Genomic DNA, 16,628 nt, shown 5'->3' on the forward strand with positions numbered 1-16,628 from the left:
AAATGTTTGAAATGGATCCAGTTTTTATTTTTCTATCTATTCCCACTCCGGCGCCTAGCAGTTAATCACTAGAATATGTCGCTCATGTGCCCTATTCTAATGAAAACCACCTTGGTCCTTTGTTGGAAGGTATTGATCTGAATAGGATGCTGATTGCCTTTTGCCACTACGCCAGCTCAGGGGAGCCCTTGAAAGACTCCCCGTGGTGGGGCTATTGGTGCTGGCCCACCCAGGGCACGTGATGTGCTGCTGGTTTGTGTCACCTGGTGCACTGGCTCTTACTACACACTTAGCCCAGAGGATGGAGGAGTGAGGCTCAAGCCTGATAGATGACACCCCTCCTCAGTTTCCTGTATTGCTTCTAATGCACGGCTCGTTCCTGCGGCTCTAGGCAAATGCACTCCATCAGACACTGCTCTTCTGCACAGGGGAGCGCCCGCCACCTATTTCATGTGTAACCATGATGTTCTAGGTTTGCCCCAACACTGTCCTGTGTAATCCGTTAACGTCGTGTAGAGGGCGTGGCCTGTTTGGGCCTCTTTTCCACGGCGGCTTGCGCTTGCTCCGGGCGGGCCCTGGGTACGGCGGCCCGTTGCTGTGCTGCTCTAGGCCACGCCCCTCGCTCGCGGGACGGGAAGGGCTGCAACAGTGCCGGCCGGAGAAGGCTGCAATGCTGTATTGTGTGAACCCTTAGCGTCATCTAAGAGGCTTGGCTTGTTTGGGCCTCTTTTCCACGGGGGTTTGCGCTTGCTCCGGGCGGGCCCTGGTTCTCGCGGCCGGTTGTTGTGTTGCTCCAGGCCACGCCCCTCGCTCGCCGGCCATGGCTAGAACCCTAGCCTGTGTAACCCGTTAGCGTCGTGTAGGGGGCGTGGCCTGCTTCGGCCTCTTTTCCACGGCGGCTTGCGCTTGCTCCGGGCGGGCCCTGGTTACGGCGGCCCGTTGCTGTGTTGCTCCAGGCCACGCCCCTCGCTCGCGGGACGGGCGGAGATGCAGCAGCCGCGCCGCGCCGGGCCGGGCCGCCGGAGGGGGAGATGTGCTGCCGCCCCAGTGCTCAGGTAAGACGGGAGGGGGGCGTTACCGACCCTGTGGGGGCCGCGCGGGCGGGGACCAGGCGCTGCAGTCATTAACATCAGAATGTTGAGGCTGGAGGATTGGCTCCTCGAACCCCCAAACTTTCAGGTACAAGTCACAACACTTAGTGACTGTCCCCCCCCCCCACTCCCCCAACCAGGCTCCACCAGTGTGTGCAGAGAGTAGGTGCAGGGGGAGCCACAGGACACTTCCCTTGCAGCACCCCCCCTCCCAACCAGGCTCCACCAGTGTGTGCAGAGAGTAGGTGCAGGGGGTGCCACAGGACACTTCCCTTGCAGCACCCCCCCTCCCAACCAGGCTCCACCAGTGTGTGCAGAGAGTAGGTGCAGGGGGTGCCACAGGACACTTCCCTTGCAGCACCCCCCCTCCCCCAACCAGCAGCACCCCCCCTCCCCCCCAACCAGGCTCCACCAGTGTGTGCAGAGAGTAGGTGCAGGGGGTGCCACAGGGCACTTCCCTTGCAGCACCCCCCCTCCCAACCAGGCTCCACCAGTGTGTGCAGAGAGTAGGTGCAGGGGGTGCCACAGGACACTTCCCTTGCAGCACCCCCCCTCCCCCAACCAGGCTCCACCAGTGTGTGCAGAGAGTAGGTGCAGGGTATGTACAGGGCACTTCCCTTGCAGCACCCCCCTCCCCCAACCAGGCTCCACCAGTGTGTGCAGAGAGTAGGTGCAGGGGGTGCCACAGGGCACTTCCCTTGCAGCACCCCCCCTCCCCCAACCAGGCTCCACCAGTGTGTGCAGAGAGTAGGTGCAGGGGGTGCCACAGGACACTTCCCTTGCAGCACCCCCCCTCCCCCAACCAGGCTCCACCAGTGTGTGCAGAGAGTAGGTGCAGGGGGTGCCACAGGACACTTCCCTTGCAGCACCCCCCCTCCCCCAACCAGGCTCCACCAGTGTGTGCAGAGAGTAGGTGCAGGGGGTGCCACAGGACACTTCCCTTGCAGCACCCCCCCCTCCCCCAACCAGGCTCCACCAGTGTGTGCAGAGAGTAGGTGCAGGGGGTGCCACAGGACACTTCCATTGCAGCACCCCCCCTCCCCCAACCAGGCTCCACCAGTGTGTGCAGAGAGTAGGTGCAGGGGGTGCCACAGGACACTTCCCTTGCAGCACCCCCCCCCCTCCCAACCAGGCTCCACCAGTGTGTGCAGAGAGTAGGTGCAGGGGGTGCCACAGGACACTTCCCTTGCAGCACCCCCCCTCCCCCAACCAGGCTCCACCAGTGTGTGCAGAGAGTAGGTGCAGGGGGTGCCACAGGACACTTCCCTTGCAGCACCCCCCCTCCCCCAACCAGGCTCCACCAGTGTGTGCAGAGAGTAGGTGCAGGGGGTGCCACAGGACACTTCCCTTGCAGCACCCCCCACTCCCCCAACCAGGCTCCACCAGTGTGCGCAGAGAGTAGGTGCAGGGGGTGCCACAGGACACTTCCCTTGCAGCACCCCCCCCTCCCAACCAGGCTCCACCAGTGTGCGCAGAGAGTAGGTGCAGGGGGTGCCACAGGGCCCTTCCCTTGCAGCATCCCCCCCCTCCCAACCAGGCTCCACCAGTGTGCGCAGAGAGTAGGTGCAGGGGGTGCCACAGGACACTTCCCTTGCAGCACCCCCCCTCCCCCAACCAGGCTCCACCAGTGTGTGCAGAGAGTAGGTGCAGGGGGTGCCACAGGACACTTCCCTTGCAGCACCCCCCACTCCCCCAACCAGGCTCCACCAGTGTGTGCAGAGAGTAGGTGCAGGGGGTGCCACAGGACACTTCCCTTGCAGCACCCCCCCCCCTCCCAACCAGGCTCCACCAGTGTGTGCAGAGAGTAGGTGCAAGGGGTGCCACAGGACACTTCCCTTGCAGCACCCCCCCTCCCCCAACCAGGCTCCACCAGTGTGTGCAGAGAGTAGGTGCAGGGGGTGCCACAGGACACTTCCCTTGCAGCACCCCCCACTCCCCCAACCAGGCTCCACCAGTGTGCGCAGAGAGTAGGTGCAGGGGGTGCCACAGGACACTTCCCTTGCAGCACCCCCCCCTCCCAACCAGGCTCCACCAGTGTGCGCAGAGAGTAGGTGCAGGGGGTGCCACAGGGCCCTTCCCTTGCAGCACCCCCCCCCTCCCAACCAGGCTCCACCAGTGTGTGCAGAGAGTAGGTGCAGGGGTTGCCACAGGACACTTCCCTTGCAGCACCCCCCCCCTCCCCCAACCAGGCTCCACTAGTGTGTGCAGAGAGTAGGTGCAGGGGGTGCCACAGGACACTTCCCTTGCAGCACCTCCCCCCTCCCAACCAGGCTCCACCAGTGTGTGCAGAGAGTAGGTGCAGGGGGTGCCACAGGACACTTCCCTTGCAGCACCCCCCCTCCCAACCAGGCTCCACCAGTGTGTGCAGAGAGTAGGTGCAGGGGGTGCCACAGGACACTTCCCTTGCAGCACCCCCCCTCCCCCAACCAGGCTCCACCAGTGTGTGCAGATAGTAGGTGCAGGGGGTGCCACAGGGCACTTCCCTTGCAGCACCCCCCCTCCCAACCAGGCTCCACCAGTGTGTGCAGAGAGTAGGTGCAGGGGGTGCCACAGGGCATTTCCCTTGCAGCACCCCCCCCCTCCCCCAACCAGGCTCCACCAGTGTGTGCAGAGAGTAGGTGCAGGGGGTGCCACAGGACACTTCCCTTGCAGCACCCCCCCTCCCCCAACCAGGCTCCACCAGTGTGTGCAGAGAGTAGGTGCAGGGGGTGCCACAGGGCACTTCCCTTGCAGCACCCCCTCTCCCAACCAGGCTCCACCAGTGTGTGCAGAGAGTAGGTGCAGGGGGTGCCACAGGGCATTTCCCTTGCAGCACCCCCCCCCTCCCCCAACCAGGCTCCACCAGTGTGCGCAGAGAGTAGGTGCAGGGGGTGCCACAGGACACTTCCCTTGCAGCACCCCCCCTCCCAACCAGGCTCCACCAGTGTGTGCAGAGAGTAGGTGCAGGGGGTGCCACAGGACACTTCCCTTGCAGCACCCCCCCCTCCCAACCAGGCTCCACCAGTGTGTGCAGAGAGTAGATGCAGGGGGTGCCACAGGACACTTCCCTTGCAGCACCCCCCCCCCCTCCCCCAACCAGGCTCCACCAGTGTGTGCAGAGAGTAGGTGCAGGGGGTGCCACAGGGCACTTCCCTTGCAGCACCCCCCCTCCCCCAACCAGGCTCCACCAGCGTGTGCAGGGGGTGTACAGGGCACTTCCCTTGCAGCACCCCCCCCTCCCCCAACCAGGCTCCACCAGCGTGTGCAGAGAGTTGGTGCAGGGGGTGCCACAGGACACTTCCCTTGCAGCACCCCCTACCCCCCCAACCAGGCTCCACCAGTGTGTGCAGAGAGTAGGTGCAGGGGGTGCCACAGGACACTTCCCTTGCAGCACCCCCCCCCTCCCCCAACCAGGCTCCACCAGTGTGTGCAGAGAGTAGGTGCAGGGGGTGCCACAGGACACTTCCCTTGCAGCACCCCCCCTACCCCCCAACCAGGCTCCACCAGTGTGTGCAGAGAGTAGGTGCAGGGGTGCCACAGGGCACTTCCCTTGCAGCACCCCCCTACCCCCCAACCAGGCTCCACCAGTGTGTGCAGAGAGTAGGTGCAGGGGGTGCCACAGGGCACTTCCCTTGCAGCACCCCCCCTCCCAACCAGGCTCCACCAGTGTGTGCAGAGAGTAGGTGCAGGGGGTGCCACAGGACACTTCCCTTGCAGCACCCCCCCCCTCCCCCAACCAGGCTCCACCAGTGTGTGCAGAGAGTAGTTGCAGGGGGTGTACAAGGCACTTCCCTTGCAGCACCCCCCCTCTCCCCCAACCAAGCTCCACCAGTGTGTGCAGAGAGTAGGTGCAGGGGGTGCCACAGGGCACTTCCCTTGCAGCACCCCCCCCCTCCCCCAACCAGGCTCCACCAGCGTGTGCAGAGAGTAGATGCAGGGGGTGCCACAGGACACTTCCCTTGCAGCACCCCCCCTCCCCCAACCAGGCTCCACCAGCGTGTGCAGAGAGTAGGTGCAGGGGGTGCCACAGGGCACTTCCCTTGCAGCACCCCCCCTCCCCCAACCAGACTCCAGCAGTGTGCGCAGAGAGTAGGTGCAGGGGGTGCCACAGGGCACTTCCCTTGCAGCACCCCCCCCTCCCAACCAGGCTCCACCAGTGTGCGCAGAGAGTAGGTGCAGGGGGTGCCACAGGACACTTCCCTTGCAGCACCCCCCCTCCCAACCAGGCTCCACCAGTGTGCGCAGAGAGTAGGTGCAGGGGGTGCCACAGAACACTTCCCTTGCAGCACCCCCCCTCCCAACCAGGCTCCACCAGTGTGTGCAGAGAGTAGGTGCAGGGGGTGCCACAGGACACTTCCCTTGCAGCACCCCCCCTCCCCCAACCAGGCTCCACCAGTGTGCGCAGAGAGTAGGTGCAGGGGGTGCCACAGGACACTTCCCTTGCAGGACCCCCCCTCCCAACCAGGCTCCACCAGTGTGCGCAGAGAGTAGGTGCAGGGGGTGCCACAGGGCACTTCCCTTGCAGCACCCCCCCCTCCCAACCAGGCTCCACCAGTGTGCGCAGAGAGTAGGTGCAGGGGGTGCCACAGGGCACTTCCCTTGCAGCAGCACCCCCCCCCCAACCAGGCTCCACCAGTGTGCGCAGAGAGTAGGTGCAGGGGGTGCCACAGGACACTTCCCTTGCAGCAGCACCCCCCCTCCCCCAACCAGGCTCCACCAGTGTGTGCAGAGAGTAGGTGCAGGGGGTGCCACAGGACACTTCCCTTGCAGCACCCCCCCCCTCCCAACCAGGCTCCACCAGTGTGTGCAGAGAGTAGGTGCAGGGGGTGCCACAGGGCACTTCCCTTGCAGCACCCCCCCCCCCCAACCAGGCTCCACCAGTGTGTGCAGAGAGTAGGTGCAGGGGGTGCCACAGGGCACTTCCCTTGCAGCACCCCCCCCCCCCCAACCAGGCTCCACCAGTGTGTGCAGAGAGTAGGTGCAGGGGGTGCCACAGGGCACTTCCCTTGCAGCACCCCCCCTCCCCCAACCAGGCTCCACCAGTGTGTGCAGAGAGTAGGTGCAGGGGGTGCCACAGGGCACTTCCCTTGCAGCACCCCCCCCTCCCAACCAGGCTCCACCAGTGTGTGCAGAGAGTAGGTGCAGGGGGTGCCACAGGGCACTTCCCTTGCCGCACCCCCCCCTCCCAACCAGGCTCCACCAGTGTGTGCAGAGAGTAGGTGCAGGGGGTGCCACAGGACACTTCCCTTGCAGCACCCCCCCTCCCCCAACCAGGCTCCACCAGTGTGTGCAGAGAGTAGGTGCAGGGGGTGCCACAGGACATTTCCTTGCAGAACCCCCCCCCTCCCAACCAGGCTCCACCAGTGTGTGCAGAGAGTAGGTGCAGGGGGTGCCACAGGACACTTCCCTTGCAGCACCCCCCCTCCCCCAACCAGGCTCCACCAGTGTGTGCAGAGAGTAGGTGCAGGGGGTGCCACAGGGCACTTCCCTTGCAGCACCCCCCTCCCCCAACCAGGCTCCACCAGTGTGTGCAGAGAGTAGGTGCAGGGGGTGCCACAGGACACTTCCCTTGCAGCACCCCCCCTCCCCCAACCAGGCTCCACCAGTGTGTGCAGAGAGTAGGTGCAGGGGGTGCCACAGGACACTTCCCTTGCAGCACCCCCCCTCCCCCAACCAGGCTCCACCAGTGTGTGCAGAGAGTAGGTGCAGGGGGTGCCACAGGGCACTTCCCTTGCAGCACCCCCCCTCCCAACCAGGCTCCACCAGTGTGTGCAGAGAGTATGTGCAGGGGGTGCCACAGGGCACTTCCCTTGCAGCACCCCCCCTCCCCCAACCAGGCTCCACCAGTGTGTGCAGAGAGTAGGTGCAGGGGGTGCCACAGGGCACTTCCCTTGCAGCACCCCCCCTCCCAACCAGGCTCCACCAGTGTGTGCAGAGAGTAGGTGCAGGGGGTGCCACAGGGCACTTCCCTTGCCGCACCCTCCCCCCTCCCAACCAGGCTCCACCAGTGTGTGCAGAGAGTAGGTGCAGGGGGTGCCACAGGACACTTCCCTTGAAGCACCCCCCCTCCCCCAACCAGGCTCCACCAGTGTGTGCAGAGAGTAGGTGCAGGGGGTGCCACAGGACACTTCCCTTGCAGAACCCCCCCCTCCCAACCAGGCTCCACCAGTGTGTGCAGAGAGTAGGTGCAGGGGGTGCCACAGGACACTTCCCTTGCAGCACCCCCCCTCCCCCAACCAGGCTCCACCAGTGTGTGCAGAGAGTAGGTGCAGGGGGTGCCACAGGACACTTCCCTTGCAGCACCCCCCTCCCCCAACCAGGCTCCACCAGTGTGTGCAGAGAGTAGGTGCAGGGGGTGCCACAGGACACTTCCCTTGCAGCACCCCCCCCTCCCCCAACCAGGCTCCACCAGTGTGTGCAGAGAGTAGGTGCAGGGGGTGCCACAGGACACATCCCTTGCAGCACCCCCCCTCCCAACCAGGCTCCACCAGTGTGTGCAGAGAGTAGGTGCAGGGGGTGCCACAGGGCACTTCCCTTGCAGCACCCCCCCCCCAACCAGGCTCCACCAGTGTGTGCAGAGAGTAGGTGCAGGGGGTGCCACAGGACACTTCCCTTGCAGCACCCCCCCTCCCCCAACCAGCAGAACCCCCCCTCCCCCCCAACCAGGCTCCACCAGTGTGTGCAGAGAGTAGGTGCAGGGGGTGCCACAGGACACTTCCCTTGCAGCACCCCCCCCTCCCCCAACCAGGCTCCACCAGTGTGTGCAGAGAGTAGGTGCAGGGGGTGCCACAGGACACTTCCCTTGCAGCACCCCCCCTCCCAACCAGGCTCCACCAGTGTGCGCAGAGAGTAGGTGCAGGGGGTGCCACAGGACACTTCCCTTGCAGCACCCCCCCTCCCAACCAGGCTCCACCAGTGTGTGCAGAGAGTAGGTGCAGGGGGTGCCACAGGGCACTTCCCTTGCAGCACCCCCCTCCCAACCAGGCTCCACCAGTGTGTGCAGAGAGTAGGTGCAGGGGGTGCCACAGGGCACTTCCCTTGCAGCACCCCCCCTCCCAACCAGGCTCCACCAGTGTGTGCAGAGAGTAGGTGCAGGGGGTGCCACAGGGCACTTCCCTTGCAGCACCCCCCCTCCCAACCAGGCTCCACCAGTGTGTGCAGAGAGTAGGTGCAGGGGGTGCCACAGGACACTTCCCTTGCAGCACCCCCCCTCCCCCAACCAGCAGCACCCCCCCCACCCCCCAACCAGGCTCCACCAGTGTGTGCAGAGAGTAGGTGCAGGGGGTGCCACAGGACACTTCCCTTGCAGCACCCCCCTCCCCCCCAACCAGGCTCCACCAGTGTGTGCAGAGAGTAGGTCAGGGGGTGCCACAGGACACTTCCCTTGCAGCACCCCCCCCTCCCAACCAGGCTCCACCAGTGTGTGCAGAGAGTAGGTGCAGGGGGTGCCACAGGGCACTTCCCTTGCAGCACCCCCCCCCAACCAGGCTCCACCAGTGTGTGCAGAGAGCAGGTGCAGGGGGTGCCACAGGACACTTCCCTTGCAGCACCCCCCCTCCCCCAACCAGCAGCACCCCCCCCCCCAACCAGGCTCCACCAGTGTGTGCAGAGAGTAGGTGCAGGGGGTGCCACAGGACACTTCCCTTGCAGCACCCCCCCTCCCCCAACCAGGCTCCACCAGTGTGTGCAGAGAGTAGGTGCAGGGGGTGCCACAGGACACTTCCCTTGCAGCACCCCCCCTCCCAACCAGGCTCCACCAGTGTGCGCAGAGAGTAGGTGCAGGGGGTGCCACAGGACACTTCCCTTGCAGCACCCCCCCCCCCTCTCCCAACCAGGCTCCACCAGTGTGCGCAGAGAGTAGGTGCAGGGGGTGCCACAGGACACTTCCCTTGCAGCACCCCCCCTCTCCCAACCAGGCTCCACCAGTGTGCGCAGAGAGTAGGTGCAGGGGGTGCCACAGGGCACTTCCCTTGCAGCACCCCCCCTCCCCCAACCAGGCTCCACCAGTGTGCGCAGAGAGTAGGTGCAGGGGGTGCCACAGGGCACTTCCCTTGCAGCACCCCCACCCTCCCAATCAGGCTCCACCAGTGTGCGCAGAGAGTAGGTGCAGGGGGTGCCACAGGGCACTTCCCTTGCAGCACCCCCCCCCCAACCAGGCTCCACCAGTGTGTGCGGAGAGTAGGTGCAGGGGGTGCCACAGGACACTTCCCTTGCAGCACCCCCCCTCCCAACCAGGCTCCACCAGTGTGTGCGGAGAGTAGGTGCAGGGGGTGCCACAGGACACTTCCCTTGCAGCACCCCCCCCTCCCAACCAGGCTCCACCAGTGTGTGCGGAGAGTAGGTGCAGGGGGTGCCACAGGACACTTCCCTTGCAGCACCCCCCCCTCCCAACCAGGCTCCACCAGTGTGTGCGGAGAGTAGGTGCAGGGGGTGCCACAGGACACTTCCCTTGCAGCACCCCCTCTCCCCCAACCAGGCTCCACCGGTGTGTGCGGAGAGTAGGTGCAGGGGGTGCCACAGGGCACTTCCCTTGCAGCACCCCCCCCTCCCCCAACCAGGCTCCACCAGTGTGTGCAGAGAGTAGGTGCAGGGGGTGCCACAGGACACTTCCCTTGCAGCACTCCCCCTCCCAACCAGGCTCTACCAGTGTGTGCAGAGAGTAGGTGCAGGGTGTGTACAGGGCACTTCCCTTGCAGCACCTCCCCCCTCCCCTAACCAGGCTCCACCAGTGTGTGCAGAGAGTAGGTGCAGGGGGTGCCACAGGGCACTTCCCTTGCAGCACCCCCCCCTCCCCCAACCAGGCTCCACCAGTGTGTGCAGAGAGTAGGTGCAGGGGGTGTCACAGGGCACTTCCCTTGCAGCACCCCCCCTCCCCCAACCAGGCTCCACCAGTGTGTGCAGAGAGTAGGTGCAGGGGGTGCCACAGGACACTTCCCTTGCAGCACCCCCCCTCCCAACCAGGCTCCACCAGTGTGTGCAGAGAGTAGGTGCAGGGTGTGTACAGGACACTTCCCTTGCAGCACCCCCCCTCCCAACCAGGCTCCACCAGTGTGTGCAGAGAGTAGGTGCAGGGGGTGCCACAGGACACTTCCCTTGCAGCACCCCCCCTCCCAACCAGGCTCCACCAGTGTGTGCAGAGAGTAGGTGCAGGGGGTGCCACAGGGCACTTCCCTTGCAGCACCCCCCCCCCCCAACCAGGCTCCACCAGTGTGTGCAGAGAGTAGGTGCAGGGGGTGCCACAGGGCACTTCCCTTGCAGCACCCCCCCTCCCAACCAGGCTCCACCAGTGTGTGCAGAGAGTAGGTGCAGGGGGTGCCAAAGGGCACTTCCCTTGCCGCACCCCCCTCCCAACCAGGCTCCACCAGTGTGTGCAGAGAGTAGGTGCAGGGGGTGCCACAGGACACTTCCCTTGCAGCACCCCCCCCTCCCCCAACCAGGCTCCACCAGTGTGTGCAGAGAGTAGGTACAGGGGGTGCCACAGGACACTTCCCTCGCAGAACCCCCCCCTCCCAACCAGGCTCCACCAGTGTGTGCAGAGAGTAGGTGCAGGGGGTGCCACAGGACACTTCCCTTGCAGCACCCCCCCTCCCCCAACCAGGCTCCACCAGTGTGTGCAGGGGGTGCCACAGGACACTTCCCTTGCAGCACCCCCCCCTCCCCCAACCAGGCTCCACCAGTGTGTGCAGAGAGTAGGTGCAGGGGGGTGCCACAGGACACTTCCCTTGCAGCACCCCCCCCTCCCAACCAGGCTCCACCAGTGTGTGCAGAGAGTAGGTGCAGGGGGTGCCACAGGGCACTTCCCTTGCAGCACCCCCCCCCTCCCAACCAGGCTCCACCAGTGTGTGCAGAGAGTAGGTGCAGGGGGAGCCACAGGGCACTTCCCTTGCAGGACCCCCCCTCCCAACCAGGCTCCACCAGTGTGTGCAGAGAGTAGGTGCAGGGGGTGCCACAGGGCACTTCCCTTGCAGCACCCCCCCTCCCAACCAGGCTCCACCAGTGTGTGCAGAGAGTAGGTGCAGGGGGTGCCACAGGGCACTTCCCTTGCAGCACCCCCCCTCCCAACCAGACTCCACCAGTGTGTGCAGAGAGTAGGTGCAGGGGGTGCCACAGGACACTTCCCTTGCAGCACCCCCCCTCCCCCAACCAGGCTCCACCAGTGTGTGCAGAGAGTAGGTGTAGGGGGTGCCACAGGACACTTCCCTTGCAGCACCCCCCTCCCCCAACCAGGCTCCACCAGTGTGTGCAGAGAGTAGGTGCAGGGGGTGCCACAGGACACTTCCCTTGCAGCACCCCCCCTCCCCCAACCAGGCTCCACCAGTGTGTGCAGAGAGTAGGTGCAGGGGGTGCCACAGGACACTTCCCTTGCAGCACCCCCCCCCTCCCCCAACCAGGCTCCACCAGTGTGTGCAGAGAGTAGGTGCAGGGGGTGCCACAGGGCACTTCCCTTGCAGCACCCCCCCTCCCAACCAGGCTCCACCAGTGTGTGCAGAGAGTAGGTGCAGGGGGTGCCACAGGACACTTCCCTTGCAGCACCCCCCCCCTCCCAACCAGGCTCCACCAGTGTGTGCAGAGAGTAGGTGCAGGGGGTGCCACAGGGCACTTCGCTTGCAGCACCCCCCCTCCCAACCAGGCTCCACCAGTGTGTGCAGAGAGTAGGTGCAGGGGGAGCCACAGGGCACTTCCCTTGCAGCACCCCCCCTCCCAACCAGGCTCCACCAGTGTGTGCAGAGAGTAGGTGCAGGGGGTGCCACAGGGCACTTCCCTTGCAGCACCCCCCCTCCCAACCAGACTCCACCAGTGTGTGCAGAGAGTAGGTGCAGGGGGTGCCACAGGACACTTCCCTTGCAGCACCCCCCCTCCCAACCAGGCTCCACCAGTGTGTGCAGAGAGTAGGTGCAGGGGGTGCCACAGGACACTTCCCTTGCAGCACCCCCCCTCCCCCAACCAGGCTCCACCAGTGTGTGCAGAGAGTAGGTGCAGGGGGTGCCACAGGGCACTTCCCTTGCAGCACCCCCCCTCCCAACCAGACTCCACCAGTGTGTGCAGAGAGTAGGTGCAGGGGGTGCCACAGGACACTTCCCTTGCAGCACCCCCCCCTCCCAACCAGACTCCACCAGTGTGTGCAGAGAGTAGGTGCAGGGGGTGCCACAGGACACTTCCCTTGCAGCACCCCCCCTCCCCCAACCAGGCTCCACCAGTGTGTGCAGAGAGTAGGTGTAGGGGGTGCCACAGGACACTTCCCTTGCAGCACCCCCCCTCCCCCAACCAGGCTCCACCAGTGTGTGCAGAGAGTAGGTGCAGGGGGTGCCACAGGACACTTCCCTTGCAGCACCCCCCCTCCCCCAACCAGGCTCCACCAGTGTGTGCAGAGAGTAGGTGCAGGGGGTGCCACAGGGCACTTCCCTTGCAGCACCCCCCCTCCCAACCAGGCTCCACCAGTGTGTGCAGAGAGTAGGTGCAGGGGGTGCCACAGGACACTTCCCTTGCAGCACCCCCCCCTCCCAACCAGGCTCCACCAGTGTGTGCAGAGAGTAGGTGCAGGGGGTGCCACAGGGCACTTCGCTTGCAGCACCCCCCCTCCCAACCAGGCTCCACCAGTGTGTGCAGAGAGTAGGTGCAGGGGGAGCCACAGGGCACTTCCCTTGCAGCACCCCCCCTCCCAACCAGGCTCCACCAGTGTGTGCAGAGAGTAGGTGCAGGGGGTGCCACAGGGCACTTCCCTTGCAGCACCCCCCCTCCCAACCAGACTCCACCAGTGTGTGCAGAGAGTAGGTGCAGGGGGTGCCACAGGACACTTCCCTTGCAGCACCCTCCCTCCCCCAACCAGGCTCCACCAGTGTGTGCAGAGAGTAGGTGCAGGGGGTGCCACAGGGCACTTCCCTTGCAGCACCCCCCCTCCCAACCAGACTCCACCAGTGTGTGCAGAGAGTAGGTGCAGGGGGTGCCACAGGACACTTCCCTTGCAGCACCCCCCCTCCCCCAACCAGGCTCCACCAGTGTGTGCAGAGAGTAGGTGCAGGGGGTGCCACAGGACACTTCCCTTGCAGCACCCCCCTCCCAACCAGACTCCACCAGTGTGTGCAGAGAGTAGTTGCAGGGGGTGCCACAGGGCACTTCCCTTGCAGCACCCCCCCTCCCAACCAGGCTCCACCAGTGTGTGCAGAGAGTAGGTGCAGGGGGTGCCACAGGGCACTTCCCTTGCAGCACCCCCCCCTCCCAACCAGGCTCCACCAGTGTGTGCAGAGAGTAGGTGCAGGGGGTGCCACAGGACACTTCCCTTGCAGCACCCCCCCTCCCAACCAGGCTCCACCAGTGTGTGCAGAGAGTAGGTGCAGGGGGTGCCACAGGACACTTCCCTTGCAGCACCCCCCCCCCCCTCCCCCAACCAGGCTCCACCAGTGTGTGCAGAGAGTAGGTGCAGGGGGTGCCACAGGCCACTTCCCTTGCAGCACCCCCCCTCCCAACCAGACTCCACCAGTGTGTGCAGAGAGTAGGTGCAGGGGGTGCCACAGGACACTTCCCTTGCAGCACCCCCCCCTCCCAACCAGGCTCCACCAGTGTGTGCAGAGTAGGTGCAGGGGGTGCCACAGGACACTTCCCTTGCAGCAGTCCCCCCCCCCCCTCCCCCAACCAGGCTCCACCAGTGTGTGCAGAGAGTAGGTGCAGGGGGTGCCACAGGACACTTCCCTTGCAGCACCCCCCCCTCCCAACCAGGCTCCACCAGTGTGTGCAGAGAGTAGGTGCAGGGGGTGCCACAGGACACTTCCCTTGCAGCAGTCCCCCCCCCTCCCCCAACCAGGCTCCACCAGTGTGTGCAGAGAGTAGGTGCAGGGGGTGCCACAGGACACTTCCCTTGCAGCACCCCCCCCCCTCCCAACCAGGCTCCACCAGTGTGTGCAGGGGGTGCCACAGGACACTTCCCTTGCAGCACCCCCCCCTCCCAACCAGGCTCCACCAGTGTGTGCAGAGAGTAGGTGCAGGGGGTGCCACAGGACACTTCCCTTGCAGCACCCACCCCCCTCCCCCAACCAGGCTCCACCAGTGTGTGCAGAGAGTAGGTGCAGGGTGTGTACAGGGCACTTCCCTTGCAGCACCCCCCCCTCCCAACCAGGCTCCACCAGTGTGTGCAGAGAGTAGGTGCAGGGGGTGCCACAGGACACTTCCCTTGCAGCACCCCCCCCTCCCCCAACCAGGCTCCACCAGTGTGCGCAGAGAGTAGGTGCAGGGGGTGCCACAGGACACTTCCCTTGCAGCACCCCCTCCTCCCCCAACTAGGCTCCAGCAGTGTGTGCAGAGAGTAGGTGCAGGGGGTGCCACAGGGCACTTCCCTTGCAGCAACCCCCCCTCCCAACCAGGCTCCACCAGTGTGTGCAGAGAGTAGGTGCAGGGGGTGCCACAGGGCACTTCCCTTGCAGCACCCCCCCTTCCAACCAGGCTCCACCAGTGTGTGCAGAGAGTAGGTGCAGGGGGTGCCACAGGGCACTTCCCTTGCAGCACCCCCCCTCCCAACCAGACTCCACCAGTGTGTGCAGAGAGTAGGTGCAGGGGGTGCCACAGGACACTTCCCTTGCAGCACCCCCCCTCCCCCAACCAGGCTCCACCAGTGTGTGCAGAGAGTAGGTGCAGGGGGTGCCACAGGGCACTTCCCTTGCAGCACCCCCCCTCCCAACCAGACTCCACCAGTGTGTGCAGAGAGTAGGTGCAGGGGGTGCCACAGGACACTTCCCTTGCAGCACCCCCCCTCCCCCAACCAGGCTCCACCAGTGTGTGCAGAGAGTAGGTGCAGGGGGTGCCACAGGACACTTCCCTTGCAGCACCCCCCTCCCAACCAGACTCCACCAGTGTGTGCAGAGAGTAGTTGCAGGGGGTGCCACAGGGCACTTCCCTTGCAGCACCCCCCCTCCCAACCAGGCTCCACCAGTGTGTGCAGAGAGTAGGTGCAGGGGGTGCCACAGGACACTTCCCTTGCAGCACCCCCCTCCCCCAACCAGGCTCCACCAGTGTGTGCAGAGAGTAGGTGCAGGGGGTGCCACAGGACACTTCCCTTGCAGCACCCCCCCTCCCCCAACCAGGCTCCACCAGTGTGTGCAGAGAGTAGGTGCAGGGGGTGCCACAGGACACTTCCCTTGCAGCACCCCACCCCCCTCCCCCAACCAGGCTCCACCAGTGTGTGCAGAGAGTAGGTGCAGGGGGTGCCACAGGACACTTTCCTTGCAGCAGTCCCCCCCCTCCCAACCAGGCTCCACCAGTGTGTGCAGAGAGTAGGTGCAGGGGGTGCCACAGGACACTTTCCTTGCAGCAGTCCCCCCCCTCCCAACCAGGCTCCACCAGTGTGTGCAGAGAGTAGGTGCAGGGGGTACCACAGGGCACTTCCCTTGCAGCACCCCCCCTCCCCCAACCAGGCTCCACCAGTGTGTGCAGAGAGTAGGTGCAGGGGGTGCCACAGGACACTTCCCTTGCAGCACCCCCCTCCCCCAACCAGGCTCCACCAGTGTGTGCAGAGAGTAGGTGCAGGGGGTGCCACAGGGCACTTCCCTTGCAGCAACCCCCCCCCCCTCCCCCAACCAGGCTCCACCAGTGTGTGCAGAGAGTAGGTGCAGGGGGTGCCACAGGGCACTTCCCTTGCAGCACCCCCCCCCTCCCCCAACCAGGCTCCACCAGTGTGTGCAGAGAGTAGGTGCAGGGGGTGCCACAGGACACTTCCCTTGCAGCACCCCCCCCTCCCCCAACCAGGCTCCACCAGTGTGTGCCGAGAGTAGGTGCAGGGTGGGCACAGGGCACTTCCCTTGCAGCACCCCCCCCCTCCCCCAACCAGGCTCCACCAGTGTGTGCAGAGAGTAGGTGCAGGGGGTGCCACAGGACACTTCCCTTGCAGCACCCCCCCTCCCAACCAGGCTCCACCAGTGTGTGCAGAGAGTAGGTGCAGGGGGTGCCACAGGACACTTCCCTTGCAGCACCCCCTCCCCCAACCAGGCTCCACCAGTGTGTGCAGAGAGTAGGTGCAGGGGGTGCCACAGGACACTTCCCTTGCAGCAGTCCCCCCCCCTCCAACCAGGCTCCACCAGTGTGTGCAGAGTAGGTGCAGGGGGTGCCACAGGGCACTTCCCTTGCAGCACCCCCCCCCCCGCCCCCAACCAGGCTCCACCAGTGTGTGCAGAGAGTAGGTGCAGGGGCTGCCACAGGGCACTTCCCTTGCAGCACCCCCTCCCCTCCCCCAACCAGGCTCCACCAGTGTGTGCAGAGAGTAGGTGCAGGGGGTGCCACAGGACACTTCCCTTGCAGCACCCCCCCTCCCCCAACCAGGCTCCACCAGTGTGCGCAGAGAGTAGGTGCAGGGGGTGCCACAGGACACTTCCCTTGCAGCACCCCCCCCTCCCAACCAGGCTCCACCAGTGTGTGCAAAGAGTAGGTGCAGGGGGTGCCACAGGACACTTCCCTTGTAGCACCCCCCCCCTCCCAACCAGGCTCCACCAGTATGTGCAGAGAGTAGGTGCAGGGAGTGCCACAGGACAATTCCCTTGCAGCACCCCCCCCCCCAACCAGGCTCCACCAGTGTGT

General features: G+C 65.2%; 1 protein-coding gene across 1 annotated transcript in view; it reads left to right on the plus strand.

Annotated features, from left to right (window-relative positions):
- The first annotated feature begins 920 nt into the window (after positions 1 to 920).
- LOC138480669 (coiled-coil domain-containing protein 30-like) overlaps positions 921 to 16,628 on the plus strand; it is a 133,132-nt gene continuing 117,424 nt past the window's right edge. The window contains exon 1 of the mRNA XM_069612342.1: positions 921 to 1,055. The gene's annotated coding sequence lies outside the window, so the exon portion shown is untranslated. The remainder of the gene's footprint in view (positions 1,056 to 16,628) is intronic.

This window comes from Ambystoma mexicanum, chromosome 5p (assembly GCF_040938575.1).
Source record: "Ambystoma mexicanum isolate Mex_15411 chromosome 5p, UKY_AmexF1_1, whole genome shotgun sequence".
Classification (NCBI taxonomy): domain Eukaryota; kingdom Metazoa; phylum Chordata; class Amphibia; order Caudata; family Ambystomatidae; genus Ambystoma; species Ambystoma mexicanum.